Source organism: Pseudonaja textilis, chromosome 1, assembly GCF_049901715.1.
Source record: "Pseudonaja textilis isolate UNSWEBS1 chromosome 1, rPseTex1.2, whole genome shotgun sequence".
Classification (NCBI taxonomy): domain Eukaryota; kingdom Metazoa; phylum Chordata; class Lepidosauria; order Squamata; family Elapidae; genus Pseudonaja; species Pseudonaja textilis.
This window is the reverse complement of record NC_141990.1, coordinates 180,432,161-180,456,831: the sequence shown is the minus strand read 5'-3', so window position 1 is coordinate 180,456,831 and position 24,671 is coordinate 180,432,161. Positions and strand designations below refer to the sequence as shown.

Below are 24,671 nucleotides of genomic sequence, written 5' to 3'. Positions count from 1 at the left end.
GACAAGAAGGCAACTACTCTTAAATTATAGTCTCTCTGAAATGAAGTTTGGATTGAAGTCGTATGCAGCAGATCTCCTTGATATAAAGTAATATAGTTCCAACAAGTTCATGGAAAGTAATATGCTAATTCACTTACAGAACCACTTTGGAAAACACGAAAGGTGGATAACTAAAGAAATTTACACCTGAGCAATGATATTGCTCTCCTGTTTCAACAGGAGATTGGATTAGAAGACTTCCAAGGTCCCTGCCAATTCTACTATTGTATGTTTTATGAGTAAAAGTGAAATAACTATCTATTTAAATATGCACTTGAGCCATTTGTTACATTTCATGTGAAATCGTTTGACTCCATGTTTTGTTTAGCAAAAATGGCACTTCTCTCCAGTTTCAACTTTCTTACAGAATCCTTACATTTCATTACCCAATAAGGAGTACTCTTTAGAAGCAATGTTTTCCCCCCCAATTTTTCTCTTTCTGGTTGATATTGCCAATTGATTATATAAATATGGAATGCATCACATATATTAGTAGAGGGTGACATTTGACTGGCGATGTTGCGGACTCTAAAAATAACATGAAGTCATTAGCTGTATAACTAAATAGCAAGTTCAGGTATCTCCAAGAAAGAGCTTCATGCATTCATTCCAGAGAGGCCTTTTCAAATTAGTGCTCCTCAAACAAAAGTGAAATAATAGTAACAGTTTAATATGCAAGTTAATTAAATTGTAACCAAATGTAACCAAGCAGCTAGAAGAAGACTTCCAGTAGCTATTTTAGTATAGCAAACAGGAAATTATTAACCCAGATTGTTTTAATGGTAAACAATAGATAATGCTTGATATTAGTATCATCCTCTAATACTAAGAACAATTGTAGACAATTTCTCTAACACATTAATATATAGGTGTCTTGCTCTAAAACTCCAGAATTTGATATTGGTATATCAAATAATGGAATTTTGATAGAATTTCTTAATTCTACCTATCTTAATTTTGCAAATTGTTCCAAAGAGACAAGGAGTGACAAAGCAATTTCATTTTACCAAAAAAAATATTAGAGCCCTTGCAATTACTGACTCAGGTCAAGGCATGTTCTTGCCTCGGTGAGGCAGCCAATGCATTTTGTTCATCAGCGAAAAAGAAATACACCAACCAAGTGGATGGGAGCCTTAAGATAATATAACTTGGAAAAGAGCTCTTTGGAAGTGGAACATAACATCTGGACTATGCTTTGATCATGAGTGGTGGATTAATGGAAGGTGATATTTGTTTGTAACCTCCAAAAATATTTACTGGTCCATTGTGATGATGGGACAAAATATGATGCCCAGATTTTTATATGCTTATATTAAATGCTTGCAGGCAGTTTTATCTTGTATGCTTCAACTCCTTACAAGGAAAAAGAAGGAGGAAGAAGCCTATATCTTGTTTTTGCTACTTGTGGGACTCAATTCACAAGCACGAGAAAAATCATTCCTCATTTTCTCCCAAAGCAAGATTCAAACTGAGTTACCTAATGACCTATCACATTTCTTAACATTTTGTCACTCCTGACTAGAGATGGATAAATCTGTCATGTTAGTTCAATTTATTCATTTTCAGTCTTAATCAAATTCCATCCCATTTCCTCATTGGCCCTTGATTTTTTGAGAAAAGAAGTTTGGATATAAAGTTTGTTATTATTTTTGCATTAATTTCTTTAACTATGCAGTTTCCTAGATGCTTTTCCTAATAAAAATATTTTTGTAATATTTTCAGCCATAGAGATATGGTTTGGTTGTTAAGAATTTCCCTAACATACATATTTCTATATTGAAAATGCACACATATTGAGTGATGTTTCTGTTTTGGTTCACGAATTGGTTCAGAGAGTGTAAATTAAGGTAAGGTCACATTAAAATGTAAACTGAATGAATTACTCCCCAGTTCCTGGTCTTGTACTTTTTACATTAAAAAAAAAATCAATCCTTCCCTGACTTTCACTGCATGGAAAATCACAATGAATTAGCATTTTTATCAGAGTGCTGATCCCTTGGGGATTTCTTTCAAGTTCTATGATAGAAACTAATAATTCACAGGTCTGATGTTTTCTCACTTCTGTGTGGCTTCGCCAAGGGAGCCTCATAGGAGAGGTTTCAACAGACTGAAGACTTGGCACAGTGAATGTTCCTCTTGAACCTCCTTAGAATTCATGACTTTTGTGTGTTAATTCAACATGGTGGCCAATCCTTATTACTGCCATAATAATAACAGAAAAGCTACCTTCCCTCAATTCACAAGAGACCAATAATTCATCTGGAAGCAGGTGCTCAAAGATCATTACAGACTAGCAATGTTTGTTAATGAGGCACCAAAAGTGCTTATGTTTTGTAAAACATATAAAGGCATATGGTGCTCTGCCAAGATTGCTTATGAAGTCCTCTTTGAAGATCTGGCTACTGATAAGACTTGGGAGTGAAGAATCTCAAAGGAAAATTGCCCTTGGATGGCTGGGCCTTTCCAGGATTCTAGTAACAAGCACAAAAAGGAAATATATGAATTGCAAAAGCTTTATTTTGTATCCTTTTTCATGATAAATATATTTGATGGTTGCTCCTAAGTAATAAACTGACAATAATCCAACTGTCTCCCATCAACTTTATTTTATGACTGTGTTGGCTGATGGGTAAGAAGAAATGTGCTGACTTCCCATAGAGAGGAGTATCTTTCTGAACACCAGAAAATTATGCTACTAATGGTTGAGGTATATATTATGGCTTTTTCTCTTTTCCCTCCCCCCCACACCATCAGTGTATCAAAACTCATCGTTTTCTTTTTATAGGCCATCTGTTGTGATTGTTTCCTTGATTTGTGTGCTTTTATTGTATATGAATTATGCACTTTTATCTAAAAAGCAAGTTATGAGTTGCTTTCAATTGCCCCATTCAGCAAACTAACTTGGAGGCAGTACAAATATTATTGTATTCAGCCTGCCAACTGAAATATCTCCTTATCTAATATGACTCCTCTCACAAGATTGAGATTTGTTTGTGGGTCCCCCCGCCACTTCATTCCAGAAGAGTTGTGATTATTACATAACTTAATGTTGTTTTCTTTGTCCTGGTTAGAGTGCTCATGTGAGTTGTGCATGCAGCCATTTTGAAAGGTTAACAACAGAGCCACTTCTTGTTTTTATAATTGAAGGAAGAGGGATGTAGAAAGAGATATAATAAAAGGCTTTGCATATACTACAGATTTACCATATTTTGTCAGATATGTAGTAAATAATGCCAGGCTTATCATCCTTAAGAATCAGGGTTTTTTCTTTCTTTCCTTCTATAAAAAAAATAGTTAGATAAAAGTTAATGAACTTTCAGAATTTAGTAGAAATTTATAATCAGAATAATTTTAACACACACACACACATCACTTCCCAATTGCTCTGAATGGAGTCCAATCCTAGGGAAGACCAAATTGTCTTTGCAGCGGTTGTACCAAAAGATCATACAAAAATTGTGGATGCTCAGCACTGTACTCTTTCATCGCTTTCATCAGAGAGATGTGCTCCACTTGACTTGGAAGGTGGTGATTTTTCTACCTTCCAGGAACTGAGAGGAAACCTGTTCTGCCTCTTGCACAGCTAGATTCATAGTTGTGCAGATGCAGATAGATAACTCAACAAAGCTTCCATAACAAAGTTCATTTATTGGTACATCAGGTATCTTCATAACTCACATTTATAACAAAGTTCTTCTTTAATGACCAATCATTTGTATATCTGCCTTGTATGTGAAATATGGTTATGTCCTAACCCATCTCGTAGCGATAGAAGGAAGATGCCATGTGGTAGAGAGTTCAGACAAAGAATGAGGAAAACTCCCTTAACCCACCAAGAATCAATTCAGTGACCAATCAGGATTACAGATGTAGGCATGTGAGATGAACTACATTTCCCAGGATACCTTTAACTACATCTACCAAGATGCATTCCCTTAAGGGGACAGCTCACAATTCCTAAGTAACTATCCAATTCCCATAGACTGGCTGGGACAGCACAAAACCAAACCCAGTTCCAATGATGAGATGGGTGGCAAATAAATCTAATGCATAAATAAATAAATATTCCATAGTCCAGGGATGATGCAGGAGGGAATCTTCTCCTGCAAGCTTTGTAGGCAGCTTTCAGAAGAAGGTTCCTGCAAGCTGTCTACTTGGCAAAGTACTTGGCAAAAATTATCAAGATGTTAAAGGTGGAGTTTCAACTGTGCATCCACCATTACCATCTTGACCCTCTTGCCTTCTGCTGGTGACATTATATTGAATATGTAGATGAGCCACCAGGCAGGAATACAAGTTGTTTCCTTTATGGAGGGGCTACTGGTTGTAGCAGATTAGCTTTCCTTCCATTTCTATGTTGCCTCAAAACCTACTTTGTATATGCCAGGTTCCTAAGTCATGATGATGCTGGGATGCATTACTAGGAATAGCAATAGCATTAAACATTAGACTTATATATTGCTTCACAGTGCTTTACAGTCCTTTCTAAACAATTTACAGAGTCAGTCTATTGCCCCCAACAATCTGGGTCTTCATTTTACCAATCTCGGAAGGATGAAAGGCTGAGTCAACCTTGAACCAGTCAGGATTGAAGTGCTGGCAGATGGCATAATTAGCCTAAAATAGTGCATTCTAACCACTGTGCCACCAGGATTCTCTATCTACTATCTTAATTCACATTTGGAAGGTGAACAAGACACTTCCTTTTTCCAATTAGGGTGGCAGCTTTATTATTTACCCCATGTACCAAAATTGCAGCTACCATGAAAGTCTTTCAAAGTTATTTGGCTTGTGCTATAATGTAATGAGAAGTGATTATTTTCATTTAGAAAAAAACAAAACAAAAATCCAACCCAAATCCCCTGTTACAGAATTTAGGAATAACTCATAAGAAGACACAAGCAGAACAGAAGCCTCGACTGAACAATATCAGTTGCAGTTCCCAGAATCACAGATATATTAATTGCCTCCTGGGAAGTTTTATCATCTAAAGTTTCAAACCACTTAGCAATTTTTGCCCTCAGAACACTCTCAGTTAGTTCTGTAGTTGTAAGCTCATGTGCTTAGTTATCTCTGGTTGCCTTTCCAGGGAATGTATTTTATTTACTTTGAGAAGATTAAATGAAAGGCAAAAGGAGATTAAAATTTTTTACTATAAGCAACGAGGAATGGCTATCACTTGTGGATTATATGTTATAAATCTCTAATGTACATGGCAGTACCTATGTGCATAAACTTGGAATTATAACTCTACTCCTAAATATTTAAACATACCCTTATGTCATTTAGACATTATTTCCAACCTTGGGTCTTTAATTTAAACTAACCAAGAACATCCCCCAATCACCTTCATCTATTAATTCTCTGTTATCTTCTGAATTCATTTGCAAGCTGATTTAATACATAAAAACCAGCTTGGTGTAGTGATTAAGGTGCTGGCCTGATCACTAGGAGACCCTGAGTTCTAGTCCCATCTAGGCAAGAAAGTTGGCTGTGTGACTTTGGACCAGTTACTCTCTGTCACACCTACCCCACATCACAGTGTTGTTGTGCAGATAGGAAGAGAAGGAACATTATGTAGGTTTGCTACCTTGAGTTGCTTATAAAGTAATAAAAGGCAAGATAAAATGAAACAATGATTTATAAATTATAATCTATTCTTGTTCAGGAGGAGAAGGTGTGATTCTTAGATGCTCCTCTTTTGATGTTGGATGTGAATCTGAATGCTGTATACCATGTGTGTCAAACTTGTCATGTCACAGTTATGTCACGTGATGTATCACAACATTTTTTTGTCATTTTGCGGAACTGGGGTGGGCATGGCCTGTGTGTGATGCATCCAGCCCGCAGGCCGCCATTTGACACCTCTGCAGTGTATACCATGGCTTGAGGAAAATAGGAAAGGCCATCATTTGCTAATCTCCCTCAGAAACCTAAATGTCAAATGTTACGGGTTACTTTTCATCAGATACATTAAACTCAAAGAGATGATGATTCTACTAAACATATCCCACAAAGAGCCAGAAAAAGAAAAGATGAGCTGGCCCTTATTGTATTTTTTTCCACTTCTAATTGGTTCACTCTCATTACTGCTATAAAGTTGGTCCTCAAAGTAGAATCTCTGTTCTTCTTGGCAATAAAAAGTACCACTACAAGATTTACTCTGTTAAATTCAATATAGATGACCTTCTAAGTCAATTAAAGGGCACTTGTCTGAAAATGGTAGTGGCCTTTAAAGGCTGGAGAGTTCATATTCTCATATTAAGCCCATTTGCCAGCCTTCAGCAGGATTAATTTCATTTCAGAATGTTCTTAAATCTGAATACTGATTTAAAAGGCTGCTTCTTTGTCACATGTGTTGCTCCAAATTGAGTACAAGGCCCCTATTTAATAGAGCCAATGTAGTCCAATAATTAGAACATTGCCCTGGATGTTTGCTTTATTCCTGACTTTATCAGATGGTTGGGTTCATTTATAAAACAATAAAAGTAGCATATATATCTGTAAATATTAAAAGAGAAACTCCCTGCCAGCAGACTTCATTCTAAGAGCCAAGAATCATAGAGCATAAAGCACATCAGATGTAGTTAAGATGCTGTTAGCCTTTTTTTAAAGTAGCGATGGGTAGGAGAGCTTAAAATATTTCCTAGTCTAGACTTGAGTCCACATTAATGTTTTGTTGAAAACAGAACAACTCTGGTTGCTGACCTCCCCTGCCCAAAACATATTAGCTATCCTCCAAAAGTGGCATTTTTATTTGAAAATTCAAATGAATAGAATACATTTAAAAAATAATAATTGGATGCCATGTGGCATAATGATATCTTCTCTAGGGAGGAATCTCTTAGATAGCACAGGGGAGGGGGTACCTTTAGGGTGACAATAACATGTCCTTACTCACTCTTTGTTTTTTTATAAAAAGATATTTCCCATGGAAATAGCTCAATTATACAAAAAGCTGTGAAGGCTTTACTCTCTAGGTTTCTTCAACTGAAACTTTGGTGTGGGAAAAAATTGGAGGTCTAAATGATTCAAAATAAAACTACTTATCACTACAGCTTCAAAGAAAGGTTTCATTCAGAGAAATTTGGATCATAGATCCCATTCAGTGAGGACCCTGAATTAAAGAAATACTTGCCTTGGAAGTACTGGATTGAAACAGCTGCACTTTTTTTTCTTCCAGAATAAAGCAGTTTTGCAGGTAAATGGTGCATATACACTCCTTTTCCACTACAATGAAAAGCTGGCTAAATCAAGTCAAGCCACTTGGATGCTTCCGTTTAAGAAGTTAAGGTAGGGTGACTTACTTTTCCAAGGTGAAGCACTGCTTTAATTCAGACTGAATTTCTGCAATGGTCCAGAATCAGACATTATCCTGAAGCAGACTACTGCCAAATCATACAGAGGCATAAGTGGGAAGGATTGCATGGGAAAGGAAATATTCACATATTAAGTTCCCACAAGACTAGATGGAGGGCAAACAATAAATTAAACAAATATCTTGAAGAAATGTAAGGGTAGGAATGGGATAGAATTGATTTAGGAATTGATTTAGTATGGGTTTAAAAACTGAACACAGATAGTCCTCGACATGACTACAATTAAGCCCAAAATTTACGCTGTTAAGTGAGTTTTGCCCCATTTTACAACTTTTCTTGCCACAGTCATTAAGTGAATCACTGCAATTGTTAAGTTAGTAACCCGGTTGTTAATTGAATCTGGCTTCCCCATTAAATTTGCTTGTCAGAATGTGGTGGTCTCTCATGAAAAGAAGACATTACGCAAAGTTGTCTTGGGATGAGAGCGCAGAGAGAACTCCGAAACCCTATTTTATTAGAAGCAATCTTTGTTAACGTAGCAATTTTGTTAACGTCCTATCACAAACGCATTACATCACACAACATGCACTGATTCACATAAAGCATACAAGGCTGCAGAGTTTAAGTTTGCTATAGTTCTGGTGAAGAAATGGCAACAGTTTGTCCTTGCTCCTTGCTCCGTGTTCCAGCCAACCACCAGAAGGCTCCGTTGTCCTAGCACGTACACAAAGAACAAAGAATCATAGTTCCCACATCTCCCCTGTTTTTCCTTTTTAAGAGACAGGGAGTGTTTTAGTCCCAATAACAGTCTTTGTCAGGCCCGTAGGCAAGAGTGCTGTGCATGCTGATGTTATCCACGGCGTTCGTGACTTCTTCAACCATCACAAACATCTTGTCCTCGTCTGGGTCATCACATGTTGGCTCTCCTATGTCATCTTCGGATGGCAGTGGTTCATATGTGTTAGTTATTTGCTGATTCCAGAGAGCCATTACCTGTGCAGTGGCTTTTTTCTCAGCCAAGAGGGATAAACTGTTAGAAATAGTGCGTACAAAGATGGGTAATACACAAGGCAATACAACACATCCCGCAGCAATCATACCAATGAGCGCTACAATAGCTTGCAAACCAGGGAATTTTGGGAACCAGGATCCAAACATGTCTCTAAAATCAAGACCTAAAAAACGATATTGTACCCCCTTAGATTCAGGTAAGTGAGTGTACAAGCAAATGGGATTACATTTGTCAGTGGTACATGAAGTAGAGCTTGATTTAACAGTGATATTAATATTTTGAGGGCCTCTTACTTGAGCAGAGTCAATAGGTGGGGTGTACCAGTAGTTGTAAACAGTGGTGGCCCCCACGTTAGTCCCAGACACCTTTTGAAAGAGATATTTCTTTTCCTGTAGATAAGATCTCTGCCAGCTGTGTGAGCCGCAGGTAACTCCTGCAGTGTCGTTAGGACCTTGACCTTTGCTGATGGCAAGGCAAGCATCAAAGCATACTGAGGTGTTGGTACCCCCCTGAGTGACATTATGGGTTATGTACCCATTTTTTGTTTGACTGGTAGAGAACATTCCTGCAAGATCAGAACTGGAGCCACCTTTGTATGCATAGACATATAGGAATACTGTAATGGGTCCCACTGCCTTGGGCTCATAGCACTGAATGCCTTCGGCAGTGTAACATCGTGCATATTGAGTGTTGTTATGCAGACAAGGGGAGACCGTCATGGAGTTGCACTCAGGCTTCAAGGTATCAGGGTGGATTGGGTTTTCGTTCCGCTGCGAGTAGTTTTGATGCAGGCATCGCAGGAGGATGGGGTGGCTGTCGTATCGGCAGGAACGATGTGGAAACCCAGGAGGCAAATGATGAATGCAGTGGGCAGCTTCATGATGCTGATGTAGGCAAGGCTGGTTTGGGTAGAAAAGGCCTCACTTGTCATCCGGGGACCCAGGTGGTGGCGTTGTTGTAGGAAACAGCTGCGTACCCTCATCCCCAAGTTATAAGTTCAGCTGGCCTGTGCCATGTGGGATCTGGCAACTGTTGAAAGTAGACTGGAGGTCTAGGAGCATCCTTGGATGGAGAGCAAAAGTGTCGAGAGGCGGCAGAAGAAGCAGGTGTGCCAGACTCATTCAGGAAATTCAGTGTAAATAAGCACAAGTTAAGCTTGTTTTGCAGCGTGGGTAGCCCTGGGGTGAGTTTCCCCATCGAGTTTTGAACTTTGTCAAGAGCATTCTTTAGGGTCAGATTGGCTCTTTCTACTATGGCCTGCCCTTGAGAATTGTATGGAATGCCAAATTTGTGCAAAATGCCCCATTGTTTACAAAAGGTAGCAAAGTTGGTACTAGTATAGGCGGGGCCATTATCAGTTTTTAATTCCGAGGGCTTTCCCAGGCACGCAAATGACCGGATGCAGTGGTTAATGACATATTTTTTGGTCTCTCCTCTTTGCGGGGAGGCCATGATGAACCCTGAGTATGTGTCCACTGAAACATGGATATATTTCCATGGTGCAAAAGGCGCATACTGGGTTACATCCCTTTGCCAAATTTGTCAAGCTTTTAAGCTTCTGGGATTTACTCCCATTGGCAGGGCAGGGGCTTGCTTGCTGCAAGTAGGGCATTGTTGAATAATTGCAGCAGCCTCTTGGGCGGTGATTTGGAATTCCTTCATAAGAGCCCTTTTATTTTGATGAAAATAGTTATGACTGTCCCAAGGGGTTAGGGGAGAAAGAGAGAAAGCAGATAGAATACAGGAGAGGAAGGCACAGAAGGGAGAGCAAGAGAAGAAGAAGAGGGATTGGGTGAGGGGGGGGTCAGGAGAAGGGGGGAAGGTTTACCGACCCCATTTGCCTCCAGGGGGGCAGTCGGTTTAAGAGACACAGGCACCACGGAGGGGGGCAAGAGTTGTACAGCAGGATTCACATAGGGAGGGGGTCCAGAAAGGGGGCCAAGTAGGGGCTGCTCTAGAGAGGAGAGAGCCTCAAAAACCACCCTCCAAGCAATTAATATAGACGAAGGGGAGCCCCCCTTTTTAAAGGTAAAAAAAATTTGTTTGGTCAATTCTCTGATTTCCTGAATGTGAGCTGCCTGCTCCTTAGAGAATCTACCACCCATACTCACGAGGGATCCGTTGTCACCAGCTATTCAAGCGGATGGGGTGCACCAAGTCTATTCCAGACAATGAGAATGGGTGTGCCAAAGACGTATCACTTTTGAGTGGATCACATCGGGATCACCAGTTGTGGTGGTCTCTCATGAAAAGAAGACATTACGCAAAGTTGTCTTGGGATGAGAGCGCAGAGAGAACTCCGAAACCCTCTTTTATTAGAAGCAATCTTTGTTAACGTAGCAATTTTGTTAACGTCCTATCACAAACGCATTACATCACACAGCATGCACTGATCATTCGCATAAAGCATACAAGGCTGCAGAGTTTAAGTTTGCTACAGTTCTGGTTAAGAAATGGCAACAATTTGTCCTTGCTCCTTGCTCCGTGTTCCAGCCAACCACCAGAAGGCTCCGTTGTCCTAGCATGTACACAAAGAACAAAGAATCATAGTTCCCACATCAGAAAGTTGCAAAAGGCGATCACATGACCTTGGGAACCTGCAACGATCATTTAATATGACTCAGTTGCCAAGCATCTCAGTTTTGATCACATGATTATGGGGATAACCGCAAAGGTCCTAACTGTGAAAAATGGTCATAAGTCATTTTTTGACAGACACTAAATGAACTGTCGTAAGTAGAGGACTACCTATATTAATTTGGAGGATAAAAAATCAGGAGGTGACATAAAGCATTAATTATTTCTGTTTATGTGAGTCGTATCAGGCAATGTAGAGTTGCAAAACATATCTCTCTGCCAGAATATTGCTATAAACATTTTATGGTTATCCTGTCCCCTGTCAAGTTACACCTGTCAGATACCATTTGGGGAAAATCCCACCTGACTTCGAAGAGCCAGAAATTTCCCCCAAAGTGACCTAATTTGATTCAGGATTTAGATTTCAGGCGAGCCCAATGGAATATGGCTAAAAGTTTGCATATATTGTATAAATAAGTCTTCTGATTTAAATCACATGTTGTCGGTTTTGACCTGCTCTGTTTGCTAAAATAAATTTTAAGGAAAAACCAAACCGTATGGATGCATCTATTTGAAAAATAGATGTGAAATTAAGTTTTTGGCATTTCAAAGCTTGAAATAATCATGGCAATCGAAGGTACTCTCTGGCTTTGTTCTCAAAGTATTATCTAATCAAAATGTGGATCTCTTCATCAAAGTAAAAATAAACAAAAAGACCCTCCTGCTGTGTGGCTCCTGCTTTTTTTCTTCCATCTAGATTTTACACAGCTTTCCTCAGCACAAATAATTGCAGCCCAGAAACGCTGAATCAGGAACAGTAGCAGGGGATGTTATTAGGAGAACAAAATAACTTTGAGTATGTGTGTGTTTAATCTATGCCACCCTCCTTATTACTTCATATTTCAAGGATGAAAATAAATATTTGCCCTATGGGAAATATGATGCATTACTATATGGCACCTTATGGTAGATAACCAATAGAGCTGCAATTCTGAATTAAAGAATTGGCTGCTTCAGCATTCTGTGATGGGATTCAGGATGTTTAGAAGGTCTCTGTTAAAAAAAATATTCAGAAAGAAAAGTCCCATATTGAATTAACACACGATTTCATACCTTTGAAGTTCTGAGGGTCTAATCCCATACAATTCCTGGATGATTTTCCAGGCTTGTTCATACAATAGCCCCATGTTGATGGAGGACTGGGCTACACATTTAGCAATAGTATATAGTTTCACAGTGCTTCTCAGCACTCACTCTCTCAGCAGTTTACAAAGGTCAGCATATTGCCCCCCCCCCCCAATAATTTGGGTCTTTATTTTACCGACCTCAGAAGAATGGAAGCTGAATCAACCTTGAGCCCCAGAATCGAACTCCGGGAAGTAGGAAGAATTAACATTCTAACCACTGTTCATTTAACTCAACATTCCTTCCTGAAGTTGTGCCTCAGGTGTCTAGTAACCATATGTGAAGCTCAATTTTTTTCCCAACGCAACCATTAGAATACTTGGTTGCAGAGGTATCCTTTTTAAGTGAGGCTGTGTGTCAGTGGTGGGATTCAATTTTTTTTACTACCGGTTCTGTGGGGGTGGCTTGGTGGGCGTGGCATGGTTGGTGGATGTGGCTTGGTGGGTGTGGCAGGGGAAGGATACTGTAAAAATCTCTATCCCCTCCCCACTCCTGGGGGAAGGTTACTGCACTAACCTGCTTTCCAGCTCCGTTCTCCTGTGCAGGGCAACAAAAGAAGACCCAGCCGATCAGATGGGACTCGGGAGCAGAGAATAGATTGGGCAGGGCCAGTCAGAGGTGGTATTTGCTGGTTCTCCAAACTACTCAAAATTTCCGCTACCAGTTCTCCAGAACTGGTCAGAACCTGGAGAATACCACCTCTGCTGTGTATCCTCAACAGCTCTTCAGTTTTATAAGATGGAGAGGTGGATTCCTCTACAAACTCAACAATGAGATGAGAATGTTTGGCAGGAAAGATGCCATATTGAGCTATAGCTAATATTGTACACCTTCAAGGGTGGTGGATTTTCTTTTACTGGATGCCAACTCTTGAGGATGCCTTGGTAATAGATTCTACAGTATAATTGATCTAATCTTGCTGATCACTAACATACCTTTGAATCCTTATACCTTTGGAAACTATGATTGTAAAATTAAAGCAGTCTTTAAAACAAAAACAAAAAAAGCTAAGAAAATTTTAATGAAAAATAATATTATAAGCAAATTTAGGCAAACATACTTGAGTTATTAATGAAAAACTTTCTTAATCACATTGAATTAAATGTGCTTAAAGTGAGTAAATTTCACCACTTTTGCAAACATTATTGTAGCAAACATGTGGAAGACTCCATTTTGAGCAGTTTTTTTGGAATAATAACTGAAGTGAGCTGACTTACTGTTGTAAAAAAGTGGGAAAATAAATACAGATTCATTATTCACAGTTGGTCTTTTGGGGGATAAACAAGCTGTAGATTCTGGATAGAATCAATCCAAAGATAAGTATCTTTATGTCATATTAAATTCAAGAGCAGGCTTAACCATGCGCTTACTGTACATTTTTTCTCTCTTTAGGCAACCGAAGAAATATGTTTGCCTTTTGATAGCCCTTGCTATGCTTATTTTTTTTGTTACAAATTATTTTAATCTATTGTATGGAATAAGAATGATGTTATCAATAAAAATACATCCCAGGCTTTGATGAATAAAATAATTCTATTGAAGTAAATGTGATTCCTGTAAAATCAGTTAATTAGGACTAAAGCCATATGGTCTATTGCTGAAATTCATATAAAAACCACTGCTACAAACACAACTAACTCTATTGAGAGTAATACATTTGGAAAAGCAAGTAATTAAGGTATACCATAGACTGTCAACATTCATATATCACTTCCCCAGAAATCAAAAATATGGGTTTAATTCTAGTACCCTAAACTTCATGTATACATTAGGCTAGCATGTTGGGATCTCTTAAATGAAAGAGATAAGGACCCCCACTAAGAGGTTCAATTCACTACAACAGAGGTGTCTTCTAATCTAGCAAGTTAAAAGACAGGGTTTTTCTTACTCCTTTATCATTCCTTCAATGAATCAGATGTGTAAAAACCACAAGGTATTATATTGTCTGTCTCCTTCCCCCACATCCCACCCTCCCTCCCCTCTGTCTTTCCAAGGTAGCTGGTAGGGTGGCATAATACTCAATATTTAATGAGAAAAAATATCAAGATATTTCACAATGCTAACAGATGCTGTGGAAATGTCCTACACCTTTTCCCCTTCAAAGCCATAATATACATATTTTCTAAAATATAAGACAAAGCAGATTTAGTCTGCTAGTCATTGCCAACTCTAGGGGGTGGTATTAATCTTCATTTCAAGGCCATTGAACCAGTGCTGTCTGAAAACATTTCCATGGCCATGTGACCAGCATGATATCATGGAACACTGTTACTTTTACTATTTGTTGCCTGTTTGACAGGAACACATTAATTCATTTATGAAGGGATCTGGAAATGCCGTAAGAGTTTTAACAGTAGTTTGTTATGTACCACTGAATCAAAAGCTTTCCAGAAGTCTATATAAATTGCATCTATAGCTTTACCCTGTACTCTACTCAAGTAGAGTAGTCCATATGTTTTTGCAGTGTAGAAGTTGAAGACTGCAGGACATTTTTTTCCTGAAACCAAATAGGTTTTTTTGTAGAGTAGATTGTTGACTCTAAGTGGAGGGTGATGCATTGGTTAATGATTGATTCCATGACTTTACACGTGACACAACACAGTGAGATTGGTCTGTAGTTTTCAACCAGGCTGAGGTCACCTTTTTTGAAGATTGGGATGACCATAGCTAAGGACCATAGGTCCTAAGCTATGGTAAGGAGCTGGTTCTGAACGATATCTCATATATACTGCTTAGGGGTTCTGCTATGGCAGAGGAGAGCTTTTTAAAGAAGTATGCACATAATCCATTGGGGCCAATAGATAGGGATGGTTTTAGGTTACATAGTGTCTTTTCTATGTTATCTTCTGTAAAATCAATATGTAGTAGATCATTACAATTAGCTGTGGTACAACTAGGAAATGTGGGGCATGAGCCATTGCTGTTTACAAAGACCGAACTGAAGAATGTGTTGAAGAGGTTGGCCTTAATGGCTTCATTGTTGCAGTCTTTCCCATTTGGTCCTTTTAGAGGTGAGATGGTTCTTGAGTCTTTAAGTTTGGTGTTTACAAAATTGTAGAAGGCATGGGTGGATTTTGTATGTAGGAGGTTTTCCTCTTGCTTGCAGTGGTAATTTGTGCATTCTGCTTTTATCTGTCGGCATCAAATGTGTTGGTTTTTAAAATTTGCTATGTCGTTAGTTTTGCTTTTATGCCATAGTGACCTTTTTTATTGAAGTTTCCTTATTGTTATAGGTAATTTGTTTTTGGGGTGTGTGTGTGTGTTACTAATAGTACATATAGTTTCATAACTCTTTCAAATTCAAACAAGAATGCATTATAATGGTCTTCTGCAGTATTACAGCTAGAAAAAAGAATGTGCCGATCAAGAGATGATAGGTCAGCATCTATGAAATCATAGTTGGCCTTTTTGAAGTTGTATTTTGGGGATTCATCATTATGATCCTCTTTGTGAGGGTGTAAATTGAGACAAAAGTCAATCATACTGTGATCACTGTTTAAAAAGGGTTCTTGTATTTGTAGGCCATATATTGAGTTTGAGCTGTTGCAGAAGATGAGGTTGAGGCAGTTGTTGAGTCTAGTATTGTTAGTTACTAATTGATCCAGTCCCAGTGTAGTAACAGCAATGTACAGGGTTGCATGTATGGGTTTGGATGTACATCCATTTAGGGTCCAATTTATAAGAGGTAGATGGAGGTCACCAAGGAAAATAAGAGGGTATGGGCAAGAGGCAGCCCACATTAGCAGTGAAGTTAGCTTGTTTGCATGAACTATGTCATAATCAGAGGCTCTGTAGCATAGTAAGAAGCGGATTGTGGTATTTGAGGACAGTTCACAGACGATGGTCTCTGGAAGAGCAAGTTCCTGTGTAATTCGAATCTTTTTTAAATTTAGGGATTTTTTTTTTATAGAAGATAGTAACTCCACCTCCTCTACGGATTTCGTGATCTGACATTTACATTTGCATGCTTTTGAACTGCTAGGCAAGCAGGACCTGGGGAGAGGTTGGGAGCTACCCTGTTGTGTGGCACTCGGGTCATGGACCTAGGCTTCTGACTTTCCAGCTGACAAGCCCAGTGTCTTAACCACTCCAATAATATCTAAAGACAGCTTAGAAATACCTATGGGAACAATGCACATAAACCATTCTTCGCTGTGTATTTCCACGCTATTGGCTTTAAGGAGTTGATGAATGCAAAAACATTAGAAGCCAGAAATCACTTCTTTGTTTAGCATTTGGATCCAGTCCTTAAAAAGTCAACTCCTACAATTTAGGAAGTAATCAGGAAATAGAAAGAATACTGCCGTGCAGGATTTAATTTGGAGCTATGTTTCATGTAGTCCTCCAGTTATGAAAGTAGCTTAAGTCTGTCTTTCAATGTGCATTAAAGGATTGTCACTGAGCTTCTCTATATGAAGAAGATTCTCTATTGGCTCCATTGTTAGAAATGCATAGTACATGCATGCCCTTTTTTGTCATAAAACTGTCCAGTACTTCAGGGCCAATTACTGTGTCTACCACCTAGCTGGTAGCTTTGAATATGTTAATTGTCCAAGAAAACCTACCTATTAACCTACCCTGCCCTTGAATTATGAATATTGATAACTATGAAGAAAGGGAGAAAAAGTTGCTTCCCTTCTGAATCCTAATTGGAGGTTTTTTTAAATTAAATATCAGTTGGAAAAGCATTTCTTCTCCCCAGCTTTCTCTGTCACTAACTGGAAAGGCACAAGAGTAAATACAGCCTACCAAATTTTATAAAGTATTCTGAAAGGATTAAAGAAAATCTGTTTGAGTGAACATAACATTGTTATTCATTTTCTTGAGAAGCAGGAAGGATTATTAAAGGCTGTAGGGTTTTCTGACTAAAGGAGCTAGATGTCACAGTCTACATTAATGGGATGTTTAAACATTTGCTTCATCAGTTGAATTATAAAATTAAGCAAGCTCATTTAAAAGCTGCCAATCTGTTCCATTCAAGATTTCCTAGAAACACTATCACAAGAACTGGGAAGCTAAATGATTTCCCCTACCCTTCCTCTGGATTTCCTTTTTATTACCTGCTATTATTAAAGCTCTTTTTCTCCTGCATAGTCTTCTACCAAACTAACATCCAAACCAGAGATGGTATTCAGCAGGTTCTGACCAGTTCTGGAGAACCAGGAGTGGAAATTTTGAGTATTTCAGAGAACCGGCAAATACCACCTCTGACTGGAGATTTTACAGTATCCTTCCCCTGCCACGCCCACCAATCCACACCCACAAAATCGGTAGTAAAAAGTTTTGAATCCCACCACTGATCTGAACCCAAAATTTCTATTGATAAGTGAGACAATTGTTAAGTGAATTTTGGCCCACTTTATGACCTTTTGTGCCACTGTTGTTCAGTGACTCACTGCAGCTGTTAAGTTAGTAACATGGTTGTTAAGTGAACCTGGCTTCCCCACTGACTTTGCTTGTCAGAAGGTCGCAAAAGGGGTTCACATGATCCAGGGACATAGGAACCATCATAAATATGAGTCAATAGCTAAGCATCTGAATTCTGATCACCATGGGAATGCTGCAATGATTGTAAGTGTGAAAAATGATCATCAGTCATGTTTTTCAGTGATGTTGTAACTTAGAACAGTCATTAAATGAACTGTTTTAAGTTGAGGATTAGCTGTGCTTTCACTCATGTCTTTTGTATCAGGTTAAATCAGGGGTCTCTAAACTTGGCAACTTTAAGACGCGTGGACTTCAACATATGGCCTGGGGAATTCTTAAACTTGAAGTCCACAAGCCTTAAAGTTGTCAAGTTTAGAAACTCGTGACTTAACCTGATATAAAAGTCATGAGTGAAAGTATGTGGTTTGTACAGGAGCATCATTGCAATCATCCTTGACTTCTCAGTTCCAAACTCTCCCAGTTTGGAATAGAAGGACCTTGGAACAAAGTATATCTGCCCGATTGGTAATCCTGTTTTATTAAAATTCTTGACAGCAGGGAAGAGTCTTCTGGCCACCACACACACAGTTGCTGTAGGTAACTCATTTAAGTATGGAATGACCAGAAGACTGATCAGACACGGAAGTGGAAATCTTGTTCTGTTTCTATGTTCTTGTCCTTTTTGGTTCCAAACACGTTGAAATTGGCACATCCAGGAATTATGTTAGAGATTTTATACACATCTCACATCAGAAGTTTTGCGTCAACAGGAATGATGGATGGTGTCCTCCATAGCCAGAGGAGAGTGCATTGTGAAATGTTAACCTAATATTTCCTCATCTACCCTGAAAATACATGGAGTGATTAGATTTGTTTTTTCATCCTTGCCCTTCCATGAAATGATGACTACAGATGGGTTCTTTAAATTTCTGAAATTTTGACTGTATTTTCCTGGCTACACTGTTAATCTATAATCTAACCCCACAGGCGTTGCTTTAATAACTTCCTAAGGTTAACATAAGAAAAAGTTTCTGATAGATTAGTCCAAAGGCTTAGGAAATTGAACATCACTATTTTCTCTTGTGGCTAACCTAGAGGCTCTCTCTCTCTCTCTCTCTCTCTCTCTCTCTCTCTCTCTCTCTCTCTCTCTCTCCCTCCCTCCCTCCCTCCCTCCCTCCCTCCCTCCCTCCCCCTCTCTCTGTATGTCTGTCTATCTATCTATCTATCTATCTATCTATCTATCTATCTATCTATCTATCTATCTACCTACCTTTGGTTATTTGGGTTTGCTCCTGCGTAAAATTGGAAGTATCCTGGCAACGTTTCGACGAAATCTCATTCATCATCTTCAGGCTTGTGTCTTTGGCTTTGTGCTTCTCGGAGTAATGTGAGCTTGCAGCTGCTTCTTCCTTTTAACTGCTAGTGGGGGTGTGACTTGATTGGGTGGGGGCTTGGCTGTGTTCTGATTGGCTGGGGGTGTGTTCTCATTGGTTGGGGGTTTGGCTGTGTTCTGTTCAGGTGGGGGCTTGGTTGTGCTCAGGTTAGTCTTAATTGCTGGGGGATTTGAGCTGGTGAGCTGTGATCCTGTTGTTTGGCTTCGTGTTCGTGGTCGTGCTACATCTTCATGGTGGGCGTCCATTCGCTTCATGTATGGGTCGGAGGGGTTTGAAGCAGGTAGTGATGTAGCTGCGGTACGGCTTCTGGTCCATGGTCGTGTCTCATCACCTGTGTGGGTGTGAGTCTGCTTTCTATGTGGAAGTGTGGTGATAGCATCTTGTGTGGCCCTTGTGGGTGTGGGTCTGGTGTCATTCTTCATGTTAGGTACTCATATATTAATGAGGGCAGGTTTCCAAATGGCTGGTAGGCAGGAGGTATCATCTCATTTATTCATGCTGTGTGGGCATTTTTCTATCTCTATGGCTTCTCTGATTATTCTGTTGTTGAAGTGTTCGGTTTTGGTGATAGTTCTGGTATTTTTAAAGTCAATTTCATGTCCTGTGGCTTTGAGGTGTTGGACCAGGGAAGAGGTCATTTCTTCTTTTTTGATTGAGTTCTTATGTTCTTCAATGCGTGCATTTATTCTTCTGTTAGTTTGTCCAATGTATGTGGTAGGGCAGGCAGTGCAGGGGATTTCGTATACTCCTTGGTTTTCTAATTTGATTTTGTCTTTGGGGCTTCTTAGGATGGTGGATATTTTTCTGTTTGTGCAGAATGCTGTTTTAATGTTGTGTTTTTGGAGGATCTTGCTGATTTTGTCTGTAGTGCCTTTTATATATGGGAGGAGGGCTTTGCCGTTTTCTTGTTCTCTGTCTTGGATTTTGGTTGGGGTTTCTTTTTGGATTAGGTGGGTAATCTTGTGTCTTTGGAATCCATTGGCTGTAAGTACGTTGGTGAGAGTGTGTAGTTTGTTTTTTTGGTGTTGTTCATCGGCTAAGCATTTTGTTCTGGAGATGAGTGTTTTGGCTACGGAATTGATCTGTGCTGGGTGGTGGTGTGAGAGTGCATGTAGATAGCGGTTTGTATATGTTTTCTTCTGGTAGATGGTGTGTCCTAGGGAGCCATTGGATCTTTTGTATACCAAGACATCTAGGAAGGGAGTTGATTGTTGGCTTCTGTTTCCATGGTGAATTGTATTTTGGGGTGTAGGCTGTTGAGGTGTGTGAGGAAGTTGTTCAGTTTTTCTTTCCCGTGTGGCCAGATTATGAAGGTGTCATCTACGTATCTGAGCCAGAGTTTGGGTTTGTGGTCGTATTTTTCTAGAGCTTGTGTTTCAAAGTGTTCCATGTAGAGGTTTGTGATGACAGGTGAGAGGGGTGATCCCATGGGTGCTCCTTCTATTTGTTTGTATTTTTGTCCATTGTAGGTGAAGTATGTATTGGATAGGCAGTGGTTGGTCAGATCTAGGATGTGCTTGGAGGGGTTGTATTTGTTTTGGATGGCTGTCAAGGCTTCTTTTATTGGTACTTGGGTGAAGAGGGATATGACATCGAAGCTTACTAGTAGGTCACTGGGTTGTAAGTTTTGTTTCTTTATGATCTCGATGAACTGGAATGAGTTTCTTACATGTGAGTTGATGGATTCTGCATAGGGTTGTAGTTGTTTGGTGAGAAATTTGGCCAGGTTTTGTAGAGGTGAGCCTATGGAGCTGACTATTGGTCTGAGTGGGGTTCCTTCTTTGTGTATCTTGGGGAGACCATAAAGCTTAGGGCATCTGGATGATTTCTCTCTGGGTATGATTCTTTGCTGGATTTCTTCACTGATGGGGGAGGCTTTTATTTTGGATTTGGTAGTTTTTTCTAGGTAGGTGGTGGGGTCTGTCTTTAGGGGTTTGTATGTGGGGTCTTGGAGTAGGCTGGTTAACTTGGTTTGGTAGTCAGATGTGTTCATAACCACTGTCGCATTGCCTTTGTCTGCTGGTAGGATTATTATGTTGGTGTCTTCTTTCAGGTTAAGTAGTGCAGTTTGTTCTTCTTTGGATAAGTTGCTTTTGGGTGGTTTGCTAGTGCAGAGGATGTTGGTGATTTCGAGTCTGATTTTGTTAGCATCATCAGGGTTGGTTTTGGTCAGGCTGGTTTCAACTCCGCATATGATGTTTTCTGTGGGGATGTGTTTGGGAGCGACAGCAAAGTTGAATCCTTTTGAAAGGACCTTGGTTTCAGCTTCAGTGAGGATCTTGTCTGAGATGTTGTGCACTGTTTGTTTCATGTGTGGCTGTGGGGGAGGAGTTGGTTTCTGGCATTGTTGTAGTTTCCTGAGTTTGTTGGTGTGTGTGTCTGTCTTGAGGGTGGTCTGTGTTTGGCTCTCCAGACAGCAAGTTGTTTGGATTTGTCCCAAAGTCGGGGTGAATCTTGTTGCTGAGTCTGAGGTGGAGTGTGAGGAGATCTTTGTTGATTTGGTCTAGGAGAAACCTTTTTGTGTGAAGTTCATTTCTAATTAGGGCCAATCCTGTTCTTTTTAGGATGCGTTTGGTGGCTGCTGTGTTGGTGTGGAATTTCAATTGGAAGCTTGTGGGAATTAAATTTTGATCTCGGCAGTTGCATAGGAATGCAAGGTCACATAAAATGGAAGCTCTTTGGACTTCAAGTTTTTCATAAGTCCTGGTCAGATGGTGGGTTTCCTCCCCGTAGAGGTGTAATATTTGTTTTCTGAGGTTCTCGCGGGTATTTGTATGTGGATCTTTGGTTGTTTGGGTTTTCTCCCACGTAAGATTCAAAGTATCTAGGCAACATTTCGATGAAGTCTCATTCATCATCATCAGGCCTCTGTCTTTGGCTCTTGCTTCTCGGAGTGATGTGAGATTGCAGCTGCTTCTTCCTTCCAACTGCCAGTGGGGGTGGGAGTTGATTGGGTGGGGGCTTGGCTGTGTTCTGATTGGGTGGGGGTGTGTTCTCATTGGTAGGGGGTTTGGCTGTGTTCTGATTGGTTGGGGGGTTGGCCGTGTTCTGATTGGTTGGAGGCATGTTCTGTTCAGGTGGGGGCTTGGTTGTGCTCAGGTTAGTCTTAGTTCTTCATGTTAGGTACTCGTCTGTTCATGAGGGCGGGTTTCCAAATGGCTGGAAGGCGGGAGGTGTCATCTCGTTTGTTCATGCTGTGTGGGCGTTTTTCTATTTCTATGGCTTCTCTGATTATTCTGCTGTTGAAGTGTTTCCATTTGGAAACCTGCCCTCATGAACGAGTACTTAACATGAAGAATGACACCAGACCCACACCCATGAGAGCCACACAAGATGCCACCACCACACTTCCATGTAGAAAACAGACTCACACCCACTCAGAAGATGAGACACGACCATGGACCAGAAGCTACACTGCAGCTGCATCACTGCCCACTTCAAACCCCTCCGAGCCATACATGAAGCAGGCCGACACCCACTATGGAGATGCAGCGCGACCACGAACTTGAAGCCGGGCAGCAGGAAATCCAGCCAATCAGAACACGGCCAACCCCCCAACCAATCAAAACACAGCCAGGCCCCTTACCAATGAGAAGACACCCCCACCCAATCAGAACATAGCCAAGCCCCCACCCAATCAAGTCCCACCCCCACTGGCAGTTGGAAGGAAGAAGCAGCTGCAATCTCACATCACTCCGAGAAGCAAGAGCCAAAGACAGAGGCCTGATGATGATGAATGAGACTTCATCGAAACGTTGCCTAGATACTTTGAATCTTACGCGGGAGAAAACCCGAACAACCAAAGATCCATATATATATATATATATATAATTTTGTCTCCCACACATCATCTCCTGGCATGACCACACACAAGCTCAACTACAATGAGAATAAAATATAGCAAGGCATGTAATGGGGAATAAACTATTTATCAAAGCACAGTACAAGCTTCTTGTTAAAATGTTAAAAAGAATGAAGGGGAAATGGAATGTCATTTGAAATCAGAAAAATGACAAGACCAACCTCTTTGGAAAGTATGTAATTATTTATTAGCCATTAAGTTGTATCAGAATACAAAATATAAAACAGAAGAATAATAAGGGCATGTGTTAAAAATAGAATAAAAGAAATAAATAAAAGAAATGCGAATCACAGTTCTATGTCACCCCTACAATTTAGCCCGATCAGATGCACATATCCAGTTCTCAGCTGTACTATATTATTTAAATAATCAGCCATATTATACATAACTTTTAGATTCTGAACACACATGAAATATGATGTTTTAATATAAGGATCCCAGTAGGCTGTTCATCTAACGTGCACTCCAAGATACTGATCTTTCCCTTTCTTATACAATTGCCATTCATATAATATGTCTTTAATCTTCTGCCTCTGGGAATCTGCAAATACAAGTATATTCATTATAAGGGACTTGGTTAAATCTTCCATAGTTAACCACTGTTTCCAGCTGCTTAAATCTTGATTGAGTAAAATATATACCTAAGCTGCTTGGACATTTCTACATTTAAATGCTTAGGAATTTGGAAAGCACATTTGTAGTGACTTATCCATGTCAATATGCCATTCTTACTAAGGGTGACTATATTCTTCTGAGCTTTGGTATCCAGAATTTTTGTGCAGGAATCTATTAAACTTATTTTTTAGAAAAAGTTGGACAAGAAACAGAGAGACCACAGTTCCTGATATACTTTGTCAGTTGTACAATCCAAGAGGTTGGTAATTGAGATTTTGTCTGTTCTAATAGATACAATTTTGGAGGTCTGTCAGTTTCCATACCATTGATTTTGCACAAATAATTGTATGCTCTGATTTTAGACAAAGAACAAAAAGTATATATTCCCAATCATCTCTAACTGCAGCAATTAAGATCATTTTATCCACATCTGAAAGTTTTCTCAGATGCTATGATTGTGTTTGTTCCAATAATGGTACATTATTATCAATAACATTATTAATGGCACATCATTTGAAGTGTTAATGCCACTCTATAATGACTTGGCAAGACCACACTGCATCCAGTTTTAGTCGGCATGATGTAAAAAAAGATGTTGAGATGCTAGAAAGAGTGCAGAGAAGAGCAACAAAGATGATTGGGGGACTCGAGACTAAAACTTATAAAGTTGCTGGAATTGGGTATGTCGAGTTTAATGAAAAGAAGGACTAGGGGTGACATGATAGCAATGTTCTAATAACTCAGGGGCTGCCACAAAGAAGAGGGAGTCAAGCTATTCTCCAAAGCACCTGAGAGCAGAACAAGAGGCAATGGATAGAAACTAATCAAGGAGAGAAGCAACTTAGAACTAAGGAGAAATTTCCTGACAGTTAGAACAATTAATGAGTGGAACAACTTGCCTCCAGAAGTTGTGAATGCTCCAACACTGGAAGTTTTAAAGAAAAGATTGGACAACCATTTGTCTGAAATGATATAGGTTTCCTGCCTAAGCAGGGGGTTGGACTAGAAGACTGCCAAGGTCTCTTCCAACTCGGTTATTGTATTCCATTCCATTCTATTCCTTTAAGCGACAAAGTTTATCTCCAATAATTGGAGCTAATTGTGGATAACTATCTGGATAACTGATTTATTAATCCAATTCAATTTTATTAATAATGGCAAAGTGTGCTAAGTACCTTAGACACATGTTCTTCAGGATCTTCATCATCAGCCCTTCTTAGTTATTGATATATAGACTAAAC

General features: G+C 39.6%; 1 pseudogene; it reads right to left on the bottom strand.

Annotated features, from left to right (window-relative positions):
- LOC148127950 (uncharacterized) overlaps window positions 1-15,881 on the bottom strand; it is a 75,786-nt pseudogene extending 59,905 nt beyond the window's left edge.
- Window positions 15,882-24,671: the final 8,790 nt, after the last annotated feature.